The following is an 18,390-nucleotide window of genomic DNA, read 5'->3' as shown; positions in this document are numbered from 1 at the left end:
TTTTCTCCAGCCGACGCGAGGGTTGACCGGGCGAAGGGACTAGAAGAGGGAGGAAGAGAAGGGCGCATCAACGCCTCGGCTTTTGTTTCTTCACCGGTACAGCTGACTATGGCTGGCTAGTTCCGGTTCGGTTTTGTTTCAACTGGGCAGAGGAACTTGACGCCTCTGTAATCTGGCTTGTAGCTTGTGGGCTTGGACCGTTGAGCAGCTTTTTCTCTTGTCTGGAGGAGGAGAGACGGAGGAGACCCATTGATTTCTCTCCTGCCGTCCGCCGCCGCTTCTATTTATTGTTTTTTAAAGGGACTTGGCTCTTGGCAAACACCCTAAGGAACGGTGTCACGTGGGCACAAAAGGGGGCGGGGCTTGCTGTCCAGAGGACGTGGGGGGAGGGCCCTTTTGTTGATTCCCCTGCCCTTCCTCTGGTAGTTCAGCCGCAGGAGGAGGGACGGCTGCTTCCAGAAGCTCTGCTTGGAGTCTGTTATATACATATGTATATATTTAAATTGGAGAGTGAGCAGTATAAACGGGACGAGGGGTGTGCTTTCCCCCCACTCCTTTCTTCCGTCCCGTATTTTGCTGCTTCGGTGCGCCCCTAGAAAGGATCCGCGATCAGGTAGGGCTGGAACACTTTCCGCTCCCAAAACCAACCCCCCTTTCACCCGGGAGAGCTTTAGCTGGCCCCGGGCGGTGCCCTTCCTCTTCCCCTTCGCTTCTCTCTTTGTCACTCCGTCGCTCCTGTTCGCCGTTTTCTTCCTTTCCCCCTCCTCACTTCTCGGTGTCCCTTTCAAAATGGCCGATCCCTCTCTCTCTCTCTCTCTCTCTCTCTCTCGAAATTTGTCAGCCCTTCTCGGCTTTCTTTGTTATGGTGGTGGTGGTTGTCGGCGGGGGGTTTATTCGCTGCTGTGAGGGAGGCTGCAGAAGGTTTTTCCAAAGTAGCCTCTTCGGATTTCCTGATCTTGGAATCATAGGAGCCCCTTTCCCTCGCCGCCCTCCCCCGCCCGGCTTTGCAGCTAGGGCGCTGGGCGGCAGCTCCGGTTGTTCTTTCGCTGGTGCCTTTCGGCAGCAGCTGGGGGCTTTGAGACCCTTTGAACCCGAGAGGCTTTTTCGCCCAGAGCGGGAGCGACGGGAACTGAGCTAGCTTGAATGTCCAGTGGGCGCTAGAAAGCCCATTGGGCTGGGACTAAGCCTTGACAGAAGAAGAGAGGGGCAACTTGCGAGATCCAAATGTCAGGCGAGCAAGTATGCGCGCGGTTTGTCCTAGGCCTGAGTGATCTCTCTCTCTCTCTCTCTCTCTCTCTCCCTCCCCTCCCTCCCTCCCCGCGCGCGGGTGGATTTGTGAGGAGGAGAAATGTTATCAACTCTTTTAAAAGGACGGGTTTCCAAAGCTCGTGCCTTCCAGAACTACAATACCCATACTCTTAAGCCACCTGCATAGCTGGGGGAGCGTGTAGTCCACAGCGCATGGAATTGCCAGGGTGGATTAGATTTGATAAACGGACGCGGGGGGTGGGGGCTACAACCACAATATGGCGCATTACGTCGAGAAAATGGGGGAAGGAAGAATATAAAATTCCGCTTCGCGTTGAAGTAGAAAATTTTGTGATATGCCTGCCTGTCTGACTTTCTTTCCTTCTCCTCGGGCCGCAGCGGGTTAAAGTCTGATCTGGATAATCTAGACTGGAGCGAGAAAGGTGTGTGTGTGTCTGTCATTCCTAAATCGCGTGAGAACACGCTTTTCGGGGAGGGGGTGTACAGGAGAGATAAAGGAAACTTCCTGGGGATTTTATGAGGAAGGCTCGTCAAAGAAGCGGGAGAAGGCAGAGTAAGGGTTGGCCTTTACCGTCGCGAGGTTTGCCGGCTGAAGATAGGATGAAAAGTAAGGACTGCGAGAGAGAAACACCCCCCACCTTCTCCCCGCGTCCCTGCCTGGAAGACCGGCTGGAAGGAATAAAAGAGAAGGAATAGCTCAATGTGGGAGGGGCTAGTGGAAATTTTTCAAGGGCGCCGACTGTTCAATATGGGTCGGGTCGCTGTGTGCTGTTGTCCTTCGCTACCGCCAGATATTGTTTGGGCTACGACCGCGTTCGTTCTCAAGGCCAGAAATGGATGTGAGTTCTAAAAAATCCCACCACAGAGAAATTCCGAATGGAGAAACAGAAGTAACATCAACAGAGATGTGGGAACAGAAATATTTTACCTTCCTAAACATGGGCTATCCATTCCTTCTCACAAAATTCACTTTCCTGTCTTGGACTCAGATCCTTTTTTTTTTTTTGCTGAAGTAGTAACTTCTGCTTTATTATGGAAAACATTTTGTTTGTTGCAATAAGTTAATTTAAAGAGTGGAAATAGATCTTCTTTTCTAGTATTCAACAGTTTTCTTGCATTGAAAGGAGGCATAGGTGCCCATTTTTTATATCCATGGATATAATAATGGTTACCATCTTTCAGATTTTCTTTGAAAAGTTAGGGGCTGTTTTAAAGTTTAGAATTAAACAAGGAATTACGTGCCTACAACATCCTCATTCAATTATTCCCCTTAACTTGAAAGAGGGGATACACTTGAAGTGAATGCCCTTGAATCTAAGGTGCCAATCAGTTCCTGTTTAACTTTCAAGGGAAAATGTTTTGGCTAGTTCTCCCATCTTTTGCCTTAAATTTCAAAGGAAGAATTTTCTATGAAGCCTCCTCTGTAGAAAGAGTCGTTTCTCCAGAAATTTAAAAAGCATCCAAAATTCCAGCTGCCACAAGTAAATCACCAAAGTCCAAAGTTCTGTGCTTAATGAAGATGAACCCATGGTATTGTTTCTTTGTTACTGTGCCCCCAATATTGTCTCAAGTCTCTCTTTTCAGGTTTGAAGAACAGGTTTGTTTAATAGCACCATCCCAGGTTTGTTGCTGCTCTTGGGATTTTCCTCATGTCATGGATTGGATTCCGCCTTTGAACCTGTTGTATGAAAGCTGAGGGAGAATAGTAGAAGGACTAGTGCTCCAGTCTGACAGATGTATTCAATTGTTAATTATTGCGGGTGACTCTTCTCCTGCTCTGCTTCCCCCTCTCCCTTCCACCACAAGATCAAACAGTCCATGAAAATGAATGGGTTCAGCTATACATGCACACCCATGCACGCAAACACACAGGGGTGACCTTCTAAGTAGTGTTTGCCTTGTATGGTGGTTTGGGGGAGATGGACAAAAGAGGTAATTCTAGATCTGGAAAGAAGCCACGGAATTCTTACTGTACTCTGTTCTGGGGTGAGACGAAAAACGATCAACCCTTCCCCAATCTGACACCCTCTACAGGTTCTTAAACTATCCCTCCCATCATGTTCGAAAACCAGGGCCATGGAATTGGTTGGAACTCTAGACTGACACCTGTGGAAATGGATAGGTCAGGGAAGTGAACAAGGGTTTAAGGTTTGATGGGGGAATAATTGATTAAGGAAGTGGCGCTGTCAATCCCACTCAGGATGCGGCCTTCCAGGAAACAATAGGCTGTTTGTTTAAAGCAGCTTTCTCCAATCTGATATTCTCCAGATGAGTTGGGCTACTTGTCCATAAACCCAAGTTTGCATCAAATTCGGGAAGGCCAGGTAGAATTCTTCCAGAAGAATAAATGGGGTAGAGGCTAACATAGCCTCGGCTCTGCGGCGGGTGATTGATTTCACAGATGGCGCAATGCACATATTGCGGAAAATATCGCAGTCATATATGCTCTGGATGAGGGGCTTCAAAATCGAGAGGTCCGTCCACACAATGATGAACGGGAGGATCAATCAGAGTGGAGATCAATCAGAACCAAAGCCGGTGGAGCTTCAGTGTTTAGTCTTCTCCCGCCAATACACCTAGCCGCGCATTATTGGAGTCGGCACGACGGCCAGGTTAGATGGATATGATCCCAGCCGCGGGTCAATCGTCTCCCCTTCCACGCGTTGGCCGACCGATTCCACCCTCCCCACTTGGCTGGGAGAAATAGCCAATAAGAAAGGGGCATCTCTAGAAGTAGGAGAGGATGGCCATCACGCAGCACTCGGCATCGGAAGCTTTACCAGAGTTGCGGAAGGAAAGCGGTATTCGGAGTCAGGCAGTGGATCGCACGCAGGGAGAAAGAACTGCTGCTCCTTCTCCCGCTCAAAGGGTTTCCGCTAATCACCTTTTGGCTGCGAATCACTGGGAGCGGGTACCCGAGAAAGAGGGACCAGCCAGCCTCTTGGAGGGGGCATTTCGGGGTCAGACCCCCGTCTCTCGTCGCCGGGTGCGTCTGTGTCGGGGCGAGGCGTACAATTCTACAGGAAGACGCCCACGGGACTCTGGTAAGTAAGTCCAACTCTCCTTTCCACCCCACTCCCAAGAAAACCAGCCGCAGCCTCTTCCAAATCCCTTTCTCCCCGCTGGATGAAATAACCGCGATTTTTCAACCAATGAAATCCCCGGTAGAGGCGGCTCACCGACCTGAGGTCTCCCCACTTCGTTGAAAAACGTTCACAGTGTCAGGGCGGGCAGGGCCGAGTACCCAGGTGCCTTCAAACAGGCTAGGCTGCCGCTTCCCTCTCATTGGTGAAGATTGGAGAGGAAAAAGACCAAACATTTGGAGCCCCTTGGCCCTGAATCAGCCCAGACAGTTCCTCCCCCTCGTCTCGCCTTGTTAAACTTTCGCTTCCACGGGGCGGGAGTGGGTCGTATGTTTGCTGATTTTGAGGACTGCACTTCGCCTTTCAATCCGACAGCTTTCCAGGTGAGTTAGGGCAGAGGGCGATACTATTTAAATTTGGAATTGCTACCACTGGTTTCCCAGGATATAAATCCAACTAATTATTTGTCAATGGGTTCTTTTAGAAACGGGTGCAGTCCAAGGATGGTGTCCCCTTTTCCTCTTGCGGAGAAATGTACATGGGGGATTATGTGCTTGTTTGTGAGACAATATGCACCATCTTGGGCTGAAGATCTCGGATTTGGCTGGGTAGAAAGCAAATGCTTTCTTGAAAAGCAAATGCTTTGTCGCCATTCGATGCTGAACTTTGTTACAGTTGGGAAAAAAGCGAATGGAAACTGCGGAGTTTGATGACCTACAACTAGTGACTGTTAAGCACCACCATTTTTCTTTCTTGTCAACAATATTGTATTGGGAAAGGAACTTCTGCCTTTCAACAGGGGGTAGATCTCTTCGCTTTCTGTGTGCTGAAAGTGATGCAAACTGGGAATTTAGTTAATTCTTGGTGGTATTTCTAACGTTCTAAATTGAATTCTGTTCTAACAAAACATTTGCTCCTGGAAGGGAGGAAAAACCTTAGCATCCCATATTTGGTTGTAAAAGAGGATATACATTGTTTAGTCCAACATGGCAAATATGCACGTTTGATTAGGGAACGCATAACTCAGATACCCCCAAACAAATCCATCATGACATTACTTCCCTTAGTTCAGAGCATCCCATTGCTTAGATCCTAACTAATCAGTTTCAGTGTAACTAAAACCTGACAACAAAAGAAGATGTCATCAGAAGGCCAGATTGGACCTTCGGAGCCCATCCTTTCCTGCCTCCTTTAACTTATTAAAGGACTCCATCTCCAGCCATTTTAGAAACCAGATGAAGCAAGCTTGCCTCTGGTTGGAAAAGACAAGGGAGATGTGCTTTTCACTTCCAGGTCACAGGGTCAAGTTACATTTGTTTCCATTACCAAGCTGTAATCTCTTCACTGCCTACTCTGAATCAGCCTCTGGGAGTTTATTCCTGAGTAAAAAGGTCCCATAGGGAAACAGCAACAGCAACTTCCTTATTTATTTATTTTTTGTTTCTTTAGATGGAAGGAAAAAATCCAATGTGCATTTATTTGCAAGTAAACGGCACTGGGTTTGGGTGCATATTTAAGAAGTCTTTTGAAGCAGTTTATGGAACAATTGTGAGTTTTAGATGAGAATGAGGGTTTGGCAGGTGAGTTGAACTACCATGCACATGACTCATAAACACCTTCTGATCTTGCTGGCCTGTTAGAGTAATCTTAATCTGTCTTAATCTATCTTCACAGGTTGGGAAAAAGTTTCAGGAATAATCCTGTGGCAACCTGAAAATATTAATTGTCTCTTAATATACCTTTGGTGGCTTACAACCTTTTCATCAAACCTGGAAGTCTAGTCTGGAAAGCTTGATGTTACATATACATAGAACTACTCTGGTGTGCACGTGCACGCATGTTGGGGGAAATGGAATAGTAAAAGATAAACAAATAAAAGTAAATAGTAAAAAAAAAAGAGGGAATCTGTGAAATTTATGCAAGGTGACTTTAAACAAGCAATCGTAAAGTATGAGAACAGTATCCTTAGCACATTTTATGTGATAGGACACTTCAAATTTAATTCACAAAAAATGGGGTTGTATGTATGCTAGCGCACTTGTTTTGCAAAGAAAGCTGCCTTTATTGAGTCAGCCCCTGAAAACTGAAATATTCTCCCCTTTTGTTTTGTTTGATCCCAGGATGTTGTTATTTTTGGTGTTAAACTAATTTTCTTCTTCTTTTGAGTTTGTAGAAGGTAGATGGTGGCTTATAGGAGCTGGAAGAATGGGAAAGGGTCTGTTTCTCCCCTCCCCCATACCCCCAAAAAACCCATGGGGGTTGGGGAAAATATTTTCTGTATCTTAATTTGAAAACTTTTCCAAGCTGGCAATTGGAAGGTTCTGTTAATTGGAAATCTAGTCCCGTTAAGAAGGATAACAGCAATGCCTCAGCCAAAATCCTTTGTAGGAGGGGCGGGGGGGGGGAGAACTGTGTCTTTTTCAAAACAGATGTGCAACATTTGTAATATTCACTTTCTACATATTTTCTATAAAAAAGTTCTATCCCACTTCAGTGGTTATTCCAGAACAGCAACTGAGATCAATTGACTATATTTGTAGACTATATTTGTAAAATATGTAGGTTAAACAAAAATTATATATATATTATATCTCTCTCCCCTTACATTAATCCTGGAAATTAATATCACCCTTACCTATTAGTAAACCCCAGTGAATTCAAGGCAGGGAGAGAATCCCTGTGTAGGGAAGAGGTCAAGATATTGGTCTAGGATGGGGAAACCCAGATTTTGTTTCACTCTCAGCCAGTGGAGAGGTCTGTCACTCTTTTTTAACCCAACCTATATCACAAACATGTTCTTACGGGAAAAAAAATAAATAGAAAGATTCCTGGAAGCAGAGTATCAATCAAGTAAATATCACTCTGCCGTGGAAAAGTAATTTTAAATCCGAAAATGATTGATTTGTTGATAAGGAAAAAGGAATTTGAAAGTATGCTTTAATAATTACGTATTTTAGATTTTGCATGATGATGAAATGAATATGAATATGGGTACCATACTGCAATCAGTTCTTGTGTGGGGAAGAAGTTAAGATGTTGGTCTAAGATGGGGAAACTCATGTTTTGCTCCATCCTCAGCCAGTGGAGGGCCAGTCACTCTTTTTCAATTTAACCTACCAGCAATACGCTTAGCAAATACTAGAAGCAAAAATAATGAGATGAGCCTATAACATGTTTTTGGAAATCAGGAGTAGCACTTCTAACAGCACTTCTGCCGTTTCCTAGACCAAGCCATGGACTGGTACTGAACCCATCTACTTTTCTAATCGCTAGGGCCCCATGACTTTCTGCCATAAGGGTACCATTGATTCAAAGGGGGAATGATTGTAGTACAGTACCCATATTCATTTAATCATCTGGCAAAGTCTAAAATATTTCACTCTTGAAGCATACTTTCAAACTGTGCTTAAAAGGCACAAAAAGAGAGCTGTCCTTTTCTACAGTTTCCTTCCTACCCTTGCCTCTTTGGAGACTGCTTTGAGATCAAAGGGCCACTTGCCTCTGAGTAGACTTTCCTTAAATTGCCCCTTAAGTATTATGTGTATTGTGCTCAAATCCCTGGCCTGGCTTTTTCCCCCCTGCCTAATTTGGAGTCTACTAGGAAAGAAGAAGTGTATCCTGGCTTTGTTTGATTGCCTGGTTGGGAGTGCAGCCTATAGCTGTGATTCTGTTCTTTAAAGGCAAAATTTTGTGACTGACAAATGCTAAAGATGGTGGTCAGAATCTCAAGCTCTTTATTAACCAAAACATTTATCTACTATGGTTAGAGGCAGGATAATTTTAGGTATGTTTATTCAGAAGTAAACAGTAAAAGGAAGTCAGTGAGACTTTCTTGCAAGAAAGAACTTTGGAGGTATGACCTCTTTCTTATAGGTTATTGCTATATCTAGAAGGGAAAATTGTTTGAGCTTTTCAACTGTGGCTTGAAAATTGGGCCTGGGTTGGTTGAAATATATTTGAAAACTATTTAAAATTAACAGGTCAAGGATGTAGGACACCTTTATTTCTAATTTCTGCATTTATGGGAGGGAAAGTGATTCTTACCATTTCTAGCAAAGTTTTTGTGAGACACCTTCCTATTTTAATCTATGTAGCAATCCATCCTTTTACTTGATCAATTTTTTCATTTTTTTCTGCATACCTTTATGTATGTTATTCCTTGGTTGATAAAGGAAGGTTCTTTATAGCAATTTTAATTAGTTTATTGCCTGGGGAACAACTCCCAGCAAACTGATTTTAGTTTAAACCATTTCATGTATTACAGTTTTGGGGATTTAAAAGAAAAAGTTTATAAGGCCTTTTATAATACAAACCTGTTTAACAGACTGAACCATCAACTAATAATCTGGATTAGATTTTTATAACATGCTGGCTAAAATATGTGGCTAAATAAGTATTTGTAGGGCATCAGAATGTAAATACTGTGATTTATGTATCCCAAACACTGGAATGCAGGATATAAAACTTTGCATCTAAGTATCACCATGTATTTATATATTGCTAAAACTCCAATGTCTGTAATCCTTAGCTGGCCGAAACAGTGCCTCACAGGGCAACAATTTTTGAATCAAGATAGCTCAAATGGGCTGACTTTCAGAATTGTTCAAAACCCATGTCTCCCATTGAATTGAAATTTGGAAAATTGTATCAAACATTTTATGACATAAAAATTATTACAAAGCATTTTATGACATAGCATAAAATATTATAAAACATTTCCTGAGCTCAATTCTTGAAGTTTAACTTGCTGCACAGTTCAGCATGGACTATTTTCAAGGCAGATACATCTCAGAGTATTTCCCTGAATTTTAAAAAACTTTTCAAGTGAATTAGAAACACTGCATTTGTGAAATCATTGAGGAATCTGGTAGGAAAATATTTCTGAACTGATCCCAAAGATTCATGGATTATTTATTGTACATATAATTCTTGCATCATTCTTTACTATGAACACTATTGATTGTCTATCTTGTATTTCAACATACCATACAGTTCAGCCCTTCTGTGTGCATCCATGGAGAATCAATGAATTTTCACTTTCTGTGGATAAAGAAAATTGAGATATTACCCCTTCTTGTCTCAAATGCCATTTCATAGTTAAATCTTTATGCTGGGGGCAGGGATCCAACCTTAAATCTCTGCTTTATCATAAAACTCACTGGAGGTCTTGGGTCAATAATAATCTTCTGCCTTCTTTCCCAGAGATACCAATGGTGCTTGGAACTAACTGAAGAAAATGCAAATTTGATAAATTTATCAAAAGTATATTCCATAGAGGTAACACAATGTTTAAATGCATAAGGGACTTTTGTGAACCTTGACTGCTGTGGATGTCTTTTAAAATAAAATTGGTGTTTTAGAATTAACTTGTAGATTTAATGTTACTATTAATATTTTTTTAAAGTTTGAAGAATCAAATTGACTTTTATTAGATTGCTAAAATGTTGTGAACTGGTTCATTTAAGATTGCAGTTTAGTTTAATGTCTTTAGAATATTCTCCTATGTATCAATATAGTTTATACTTTCCCTGGTAATAATAAATAGAACACTATTTACCCTTTGCCTGTAAGAGTTGGAAAATGTTATTGAGTTAGGTTCGATCCTACCAACATCTCCAAAATTCCTCATATCACCTTCCCCTAAACTCCTGCTGAAATTTAAATTGAAAAGTAGTTCTAAGCTGCTATAACCAATTGTCATAGAGACTGGAGGGAAACTCCCCACATTTCTGCTTGTGCATTATTTTCCAAATTGGCATTATTAGCATTATTTGAACCTCTAAGTGACGGCAGCATGAACACTCTTGATACCATATGTATTAAAATAATAGTCAGCACTTCTTTACTAAAGCCATGGTTGGGTAATATCACAATAAAGAAGAAGATAAGGTCGTCGTTAAAGAGGATTCAACTATTTTCTGACTCAGGATTTTTTAAGGATTAAATGTTTCACAAAGGTACCAATAATGGATTTCTGCAATATACATATTGTGTTATCAATTTCTCTGGCACTCCCATTTTATTCAGGAAGAAAAGCAACCAACCCAAAATTGATACATATGTTTCTGGGTGAAATTGTAAAATTTCTCCCCAAATTGGAAGAAGCACATTTAGCATATTATGCTTTTCTCCAGAAAGGCAATGCATTTGAGAGGGGGGGAGAGAGAGAGAAGAGAGAGAGAGAGAGAGAGAAGGAGAGAGAGAGGGAGAGAGAGAGAGAAAGAAAGAAAGAAAGAAAGAAAGAAAGAAAGAAAGAAAGAAAGAAAGGAAAGAAAGAAAGAAAGAAAGAAAGAAAGAAAGAAAGAAAGAAAGAAAGAAAGAAAGAAAGAAAGAAAGAAAGAAAAAGAAAGAAAGAAAGAAAGAAAGAAAGAAAGAAAGATGAGGTAGGGAAGGAAGGATCTGTCAGTCCCAGCTGTGAAGGCTAATACAATTCCTATTCAACCTATATAGTTAAGTACAACATAGAAATTTCCCCATGAAATAATCATGCAGTTTGTAAACATATAATACTTCTAGATTAGTGCAGAGTGATGACTGAAGTAGTTTTAAGAATGATATAAAACATAGTGACTCATAATTTTTTAATATAATATACAATTTATATAATTTGTAATAGTTTTCAGAAAGGAAGATAAATGATCTTCCTATCCTTAAATCTTTCCTTACTTAGAAATTGGGAATACATGCTGCTACAACATCATTTACAAAACAAATGCAATATTGTGGAAGATCCAATTTAAAGATACAATAATTCTTTGATTTATAATTTATTGCAATTACTTTTATGGGTAAAATATAAGCCCCAATGACTTTCCTCTGAACTGTAAATTTTTCCTGTCTTCTATTACTTCTTTTTTTCCAAATGAGATAAAGGAAGAGAAAGATCAAGGAACTGACATGCTGATTTGTCCTTGGTCTTACTGCTTAATTGCAATTAAAATTTTGATTGTTAAACAATTTGATTGTAAAAATTAAAGTTCCAGAATTATGCTAATCATTTAAACATGGGAGAAATCTGATATCCTCTGAGATTTTTAATCTCAGATATGAGTGGGTGACTTGTACCTAAGTGGCATAATATGGGATAAATTCTGTTTATAGTATTTTGCTTTCTAAAACATAATTTTGAAATTTTTTGCTTAGTCACTAGTAATAAATTCAAAGAAAATACACAGCTGAATATAGATTAATGAATAGAGTAATATATGTGCATCCATCATATGAAAGCTGCTTCCATCATATGAAAAAGTTGTTCATTTTTATTTTAGTCATTTATTTTTATTGTGAACAACCATGTGCTTTTGGGTAATTGTTAAATAAGAATGAATTTGTTATGGAGAAAGGTGATTATATGTTTATATGTATGCTATTGGGAGGACGGAGCAGGAAGAAATCAGGACAAATTCACCAACCCTCACCATTTTTTTTAGAGGGAGATATTTAAAAGTATTCTGGGTGCTGCGAATGAGATTCTGAGTTTGGACATCAGGATTTTATTAAAATCAGCTTGCTCACAGGTTGCTCTTTTGGCTCATTTTCACTGTTTAATTTTTATTTCAAAAAGGAAAAAGTTAGCATTGGCATTCAAACCGTATCCTTTGAATTGAAAGCCCATTCCCTATCTACAAATGTATCAGGGCTTAGGAAAAAAATAGTCTGTTCATTCAGTTCCCTTCTGATGGGAATTGATAGAGAGGAGGAGTTTTCATATGTTCCCCTTCCCAAAAATGTAAAATTTAAGCATTAATAATTCTTTTTGGTGTTGGCACTGGGCCATCAGGATCAGATACATAAACTATAGAAACCAAATCACCTTCTTTCAGTAGCCAGAAAATGCAACGTCACCTGAAAACAAAGTCACAAAAGAGCTACTTGTAGATGCTGTGGAAAAGAGAGAGGAGAAAGATCCCTACCCAACATTTACCTTTTTTGGTCCCCATGAAGTGAAAGTAGGAAGAAGGGGGTTAATTACAAGGAAAAACTTCTGTTGACCTTTGATGAGAACTGCTCCTGCATAAGGCCAGCAGTGATAAGGTGGATGCATTCGGTTGTTTTATGTTCTGGGTATCACATAGTTCAGCAAATGATTAAACATTACTTACTAGGCCAAGAAAGAAATATTTTTAAATTTTCTCTTCCACATAGAGATAAGATAGGTTTACGTAAAGCTAGAAAGATTTATTTTAAACATTTCTTATTTCCATTATTCAGGGTTGTTTATTTCTCCCCCACTTACTTCTCCTTAACCAGAACTTTATTCTCCAAAACAGTATTTCTCAACTTGACAATTTTAAGATGTGTGAACTTCAACCCTAAGAATTCTGCAGCCAGCATGCTCTTGAGGTTGAAAAACACTGCTCTAAAGAAAATGAGAAAAAGAAAAGAGTGGGAGTAATGGCATAATAAATAGACTTTTGGCTTCTTCTGTTGGAAATGTCATCTTCCTCTTCTCCCTATTGAGGAGCTTTTCCTTTTGAAAAATGGCTTTTGGGTGTTTTTCGGTCATGACATTCTAGGAAATACCCAAACTCAAAAGAGATAGACTATACAAACAGTCTCTCCCTCCCTCTCCCCCTCTCTCTCTCCCTGCTTCTGTTCCTCACTCCTGTCCTTGAAGTAGCTATGCAAGGGACAATATTATGGTCTTCTGTAAGAAATGAATGGGAGTGAAAATATTGGCAACGAATGATCAGAAATGGGAGATGATCTTGGAGTTTGTGCTTCCAATGCCATTTTGGGGAGTGACCAGTAGAAGGGGCCTTGGAGCAAGCGCCCATGCACAATCCCCTCACCACAAGGCCATTTCTATCGGCCGACGAAAGCTCCCTGAAGGCAGAGTCCCCAGCTGCTTCAGGGCGAGGCGTGGCTGTCTGTATCCCTTCACCATTAGGCAGTGTCTTTCGGGCAAGGGAAGCTCCCCAAGGGCAGTCACCAGCCACTTCGATCGGCTGGTAGAAGTGGCCTTGGGGCAAGCGCCCACACACTCCCCTCACCACAAGACCACTTCTATCGGCCGATGAAAGCTCCCCAAAGGCAGAGTCCCCAGCCGTTTCGGGGCAAGGCGTGGCTGCCCGCATCTCCTCGCCATTAGGCAGTGTCTTTTGGGCAATGGAAGTTCCCCAAGGGCAGTTACTAGCCACTATGATCGGCCAATAGAAGTGGCCTCGCGGCGAGGGGAGTGTGCATGGACGCTTGCCCTGAGGCCGCTTCTACCGGCCGATCAAAGTGGCTGGTGACTGCCCTTGGGGAGCTTCCATCGCCCTAAAGACACTGCCTAATGGCGAAGGGACACGGGCAGCCATGCCTCGCCCCTAAGCGGCTGGAGACTCTGCCTTTGGGGAGCTTTCATCGGCCAATAGAAACGGCCTCATGGAGAGGTACGTGCACATGGGCCGCTCTAGGTGTGGGAGGAAATTAAGTCACCCCCAAAAAAATGGAGTAGCCATTTTTTCGGGGGTCAAAAAAAAATAAGGCGCAGCCTTATTTTGTGAGAAACACAGTATGCAGAGGTGGGCTGCACTTTTGGTGGCAAGGGGTTTGCTGGTTGTAAGCGCTCACACCTGCTGATTTGGGACTGAAACACAGCTTCAAACTGGCAGCTAATTGACTCAGGCAGCTCCAGTGAATATATATGGCACGGAACTCACCTGGGCAAGCTGGGGGCGGGGGAGTTAGTTATTTAGGGAAAGCATAACACAAGGGCCTGTGGGTGGGCCCAGACAGAGATCACAGCTAGAAGTTCGCCCAAACCTCACCGACCACCCAGCAGCCCACTACTGAATATATATATCCCCCTACATTTTCCATTCTCCAGAGCCTCAGTAGAAGCTTGCAGCATTAGCCATTGTTGAAGTGATATAACATTAATTTTTAAAAAATGTTTCTCTGCAATAATTTTATTAAAGATTACAAACTATGAAAAATATAAAAAATAAAGAAAAAGAAAAAAAAAGAGAAAATGAGACTTTAATGATCTGTTTATAATTGATGATTAAAGATTTCTTTTAGCTTTATTTCTTAGGAAAGCAACACGTTTGGATTTTTTTTTTTGGATGAACTTAATGTAAACCTTAATATAAACCTTATAGGTAGTCCTCAACCTACAACAGTTGATTTAGTGACTGTTCAGTTACAAAAGCACTGAAAAAAGTGACATGACCATTTTTCATATTTATGACCTTTGACCTCATGATCATGTGATTTGAAATTCAGATTCTTGGCAACTGACTCATACTTATGACCATTGCAAGGTCATGTATTGCAAGGTCATGTGATCCCTTCCAACAAGTAAAGTCAATGGGGAAGCCAGATTCACTTAACAACCATGTTACTAACTTATCAATTACAATGATTCACTTAACAACTGTGGCAAAAAAGATTGTAAAATGTGGCAAAACTCACTTAATAAATTCTTAATTAACAACACAAATTTGAGCTCAATTGTAGTCAAAACTCTAGGACTATCTGTATTATTTATGGAAGGTCTTAATAATCTTTCGCTGATTAGGGCTGAAAGATTAGTTTTTGCAGTTTTAATTATCAATAAAGCATGAGATATGAGAAGATGTTAAGATATTTAACTGTTTATACTTGCTGGGGTGGAAGGGGGAGTCATACCATATTACAGTTATTTGGCACAGGGATAGTTGGATTGCAATAAGTTGCTAGTGAGGAAATCAGTCCTTCCAAAAGGAGATGAACACTTAGGCTAAGGCCTACCTTGACAGTTGAAAGAAATCAATAATAATCTCATAGGAGATACTGGGGGAATGTTTTTTATTAATGTGTTTGATTATTTTTTAAGCAAAACTTTTTCTTATTGAAGAATTGAGAGGCAGATTTACAGTATGTGGAAATTTTCCAGTCCAAAAAAATCCAAATACTTCTTCCCTGTTTTAACAAGGTTACATGTGTCTGTATTTGCTTTCTTTTCTAATAATCCTGCCTTTGAGATTTGCTTCCTCCCTATGGGTACTCTCCATTGTTACTCATTTCCAAGAGCCTTTTTTGCATCCACAAAAATAATAAATCAGCCTCCTTGGTTGTTTCTTGGAAGATACTGACTGGAAATCCACACATTGTTCTTAAATAGGGGCCTTTCTTTGTTTTCATTTGACACTATTAAGATTGAATCATCCAGTCTCAGAAAATGTGTAGATCTCAAATCAATTTGCTAAATCAAAGACACTGTACATGTTTGGCTGTTTCCCCTCATTGTCCCCTCTTTATCCACCCTACTTTCCTTTTTTTCTACTTTGGCAAGTTGTAATAATATTCTGGCTCCTTGCCAAGTATAAAGGTTACTATGGAAACAGTAAAGCTGCCTGAGCAAGCCAGAAAGGGTTGTGGCTTCTCGTATCTTCTCTTATGTTCAAGTGTGCCAGAGAGAGGGAGGGAGGGAGAAAGCGAGAGACAGACAGACAGACAGACAGACAGACAGACAGACAGACAGACAGACAGAAATGGTTATAGAATTTACACCGCCCTGCATTTAATGGTACCAAATGAAGAATGAATTTCTTACAACAAAGAAAGGAAGGAGGGGAAAGAAAAACATACCATATTCTCCTGCCACACCCTTTTGAAAACATCCAATATATAACTATATTTTTTATCAACTCTGAAAGGCAAATAACTTGCTTTCCCTTTTTTTATGTATTATGGGAAGAAAAACTTTTTGTGTTTTTTTTTACATCATTTGTACTTTTTCTGGGATTTTGTAAAACAATGATCTAGCGATTCAGGGAATCGGTACTCTTGTTCTATGTGTTTGTGCAGAAGTAGTACCTAGTTGCAAGGTTCCCTGTGTTGTGGAGGCAATCCATGACCTAATTTTCATTAAAGGTGGCTAGAGTTATTAGGGCCACAAAAAATTAATGGCAACATTTCGTTCTCAGGCTAAACATGCATTAGAGATTTCCTTTCTGTCATAAGCCAAACCCTATCCTTGTACTGAAACCCTCCCAAATGTGATACTGTTCAGATACACTGAAGATACAGTAGAGCTCTCAGAATTCTCCAGTGTGCTGAGCAGAGAATACAAAGGATGAGAACTCCACCTTTCTGCCCAGAGTCCTTTTAAACTTTGTAGCCACACCTTTCTTGTCTGTGTCCCAGTTTTGACTCAGTCTTGGCCAAAAAGAGATAAATTTAACAAGAGTTCCTCAGAGCCAAAAAGGCCATGGAGCCCATATTGGTGGAAACCAAGGACAGGAGAAAGATCCTACCTTGTCTATACAGATGAGCCGTCGCTCCTCGCCTTACTTTTGCAGGCCTTCCTTTCGGCCAACAGATACCGGGTTGGGCTACTCCCAGAGGACGTACTCTCATAGAGCTGACCGCCAACCAGATAGAACCGGATCTTGGGATAGGAGCAGACAACAATTCCAGGCCAAGAGGTTGCCCCTTCTGTTGTTACAAGTGATCCCAATCCTCCCATTGGTGGCCGCCTAGGCTATTTGCAAATCAGTGGGAGGCTACTACTTCAGACACCTGAGTTCTAAACACGGTGAGACTGGTATCACACTCAAATTTCTTTCCATACACCTGAGATTCTTCATACGTTGTCCCATATCAAAAGACAACACAAAAAGAGGAGGCCGTTTATCCAACATGTGTTGGACATTCTAGCTATTCAATCGCTTCCAGTGGAACAACAGGGGCAGGGATTCTTCTCTATCCTATTTATAGTCCGAAAGGCCCTTATAGTCCCAAAGGTGGAGAGCAATTCTGGACCTGAAAAGATTAAATGACATCTGGTTTACAGGAGGCTCAAGATGCAGTCCCTCCAATCCATCCTGGAGAGCATCTGAGAGGACGATTTCTTAACATCCATAGACTTGACAAGGGCATACCTCCATGTACCCATCCTACTGTCCCACCACCAGTTCCTCAGGTTCTACTACATGGGATGTCATTATCAGTACAGGGCCCTACCATTCGGCCTCTATTCAGTGCCCAGGGGTTTCACTAAACTAATGGTGGAACTGGCGGCCCACCTCAGGGCGATCCCAATCCACATCCAGTGTTACCTGGATGACATCTTGATCACTTTCACTTTCAGATGGCAGAGAATTTAAAAGTCACAATCTGGGTCCTTCAGGACCACAGATTCTCCATTAATTATGAGAAGAGCCAGCTGGCTCCCACCACCCATTTATCACACCCGGGGGCAATCATAGCTACCTCATTATGCAAGGTTTACCTATCACAGGAGCATCAGGACACCATAAAAGCATTGGTGAATTGGGTCCGAATGATCCAGTCAGTCTCCTCTCACAGCTCCTGAGCAAGATGGTATCTTGCATCACAATCGTCCCCTGGGCATGCATACATGCCAGAACCTTACAGTGGTTTCTCCTACCCCACCAAAGGTCCGACAAGAGCAACTCATCTACCAAGGTTCAGGTTCCACACAGGGTACTCCAGTCTTTCTAGTGGTTAATGTCCTGGGCCATGACAAAGGGATGTGCCTTCAAAGAGTCCAGCCATAGATGCGAGCATCTTTGGATGCCCAGTTTGAATTACAGATGGCACAGGGGCAGTGCTCACAGGACAGCCTGACAAACAACATCAACTGGCTGGAACTCAGGGCAGTCCATCTGGCCCTCAGATGGTACCAGGGCAAGATCTCTGGCCATCACATTCTCATTCTGATGGACAATGTAGCCACCAATGCCTACATCAATCATCAAAGGGGCACCCACTCCAGGTCTCTCATGTGAAAGGCAGAGCAACTGGGTCTCTGGGCAGAGAAGCATTTTTTCTTCTTAAGGCTGGAACACATATCGGGGACAACTAATGTACAGGTGGATTGGCTAAGCAGGACTACAGTCAACCACTCAGAGTGGTGCCTATATCCAGAACTGTTCAGGGAACTGTCAGAATGGTTTGGGACCCCGGTCCTGGACTCATTCGCTACCCTGTTAAACAGCCAGTTGCCAAGGTTTTACTCCAGATTTGCAACACCGGAGGTGGAGGTGATCAATGCACTCTGCACTCCATAACCTCTTATATGCCTTCCCCCCGTTCCCTTGAT

The 18,390-nt window shown here is 41.9% G+C and overlaps 1 protein-coding gene across 4 annotated transcripts in view; it reads left to right on the top strand.

The window, feature by feature from the left end:
* The first annotated feature begins 390 nt into the window (after positions 1-390).
* PCGF2 (polycomb group ring finger 2) overlaps positions 391-18,390 on the top strand; it is a 52,382-nt gene continuing 34,382 nt past the window's right edge. For 2 of the 4 annotated variants that reach the window (XM_026720979.2, XM_026720978.2), the window contains exon 1: positions 401-613. The gene's annotated coding sequence lies outside the window, so the exon portion shown is untranslated. Of the gene's footprint in view, positions 614-9,607; positions 9,630-18,390 lie in introns of those variants that run through there. The other 2 variants (XM_026720976.2, XM_087915816.1) reach the window with 2 other exon arrangements.

Source organism: Pseudonaja textilis, chromosome Z, assembly GCF_049901715.1.
Source record: "Pseudonaja textilis isolate UNSWEBS1 chromosome Z, rPseTex1.2, whole genome shotgun sequence".
Classification (NCBI taxonomy): domain Eukaryota; kingdom Metazoa; phylum Chordata; class Lepidosauria; order Squamata; family Elapidae; genus Pseudonaja; species Pseudonaja textilis.
The sequence above is the reverse complement of the archived record's forward strand: the minus strand, read 5'-3'. Positions and strand labels throughout refer to the sequence as shown.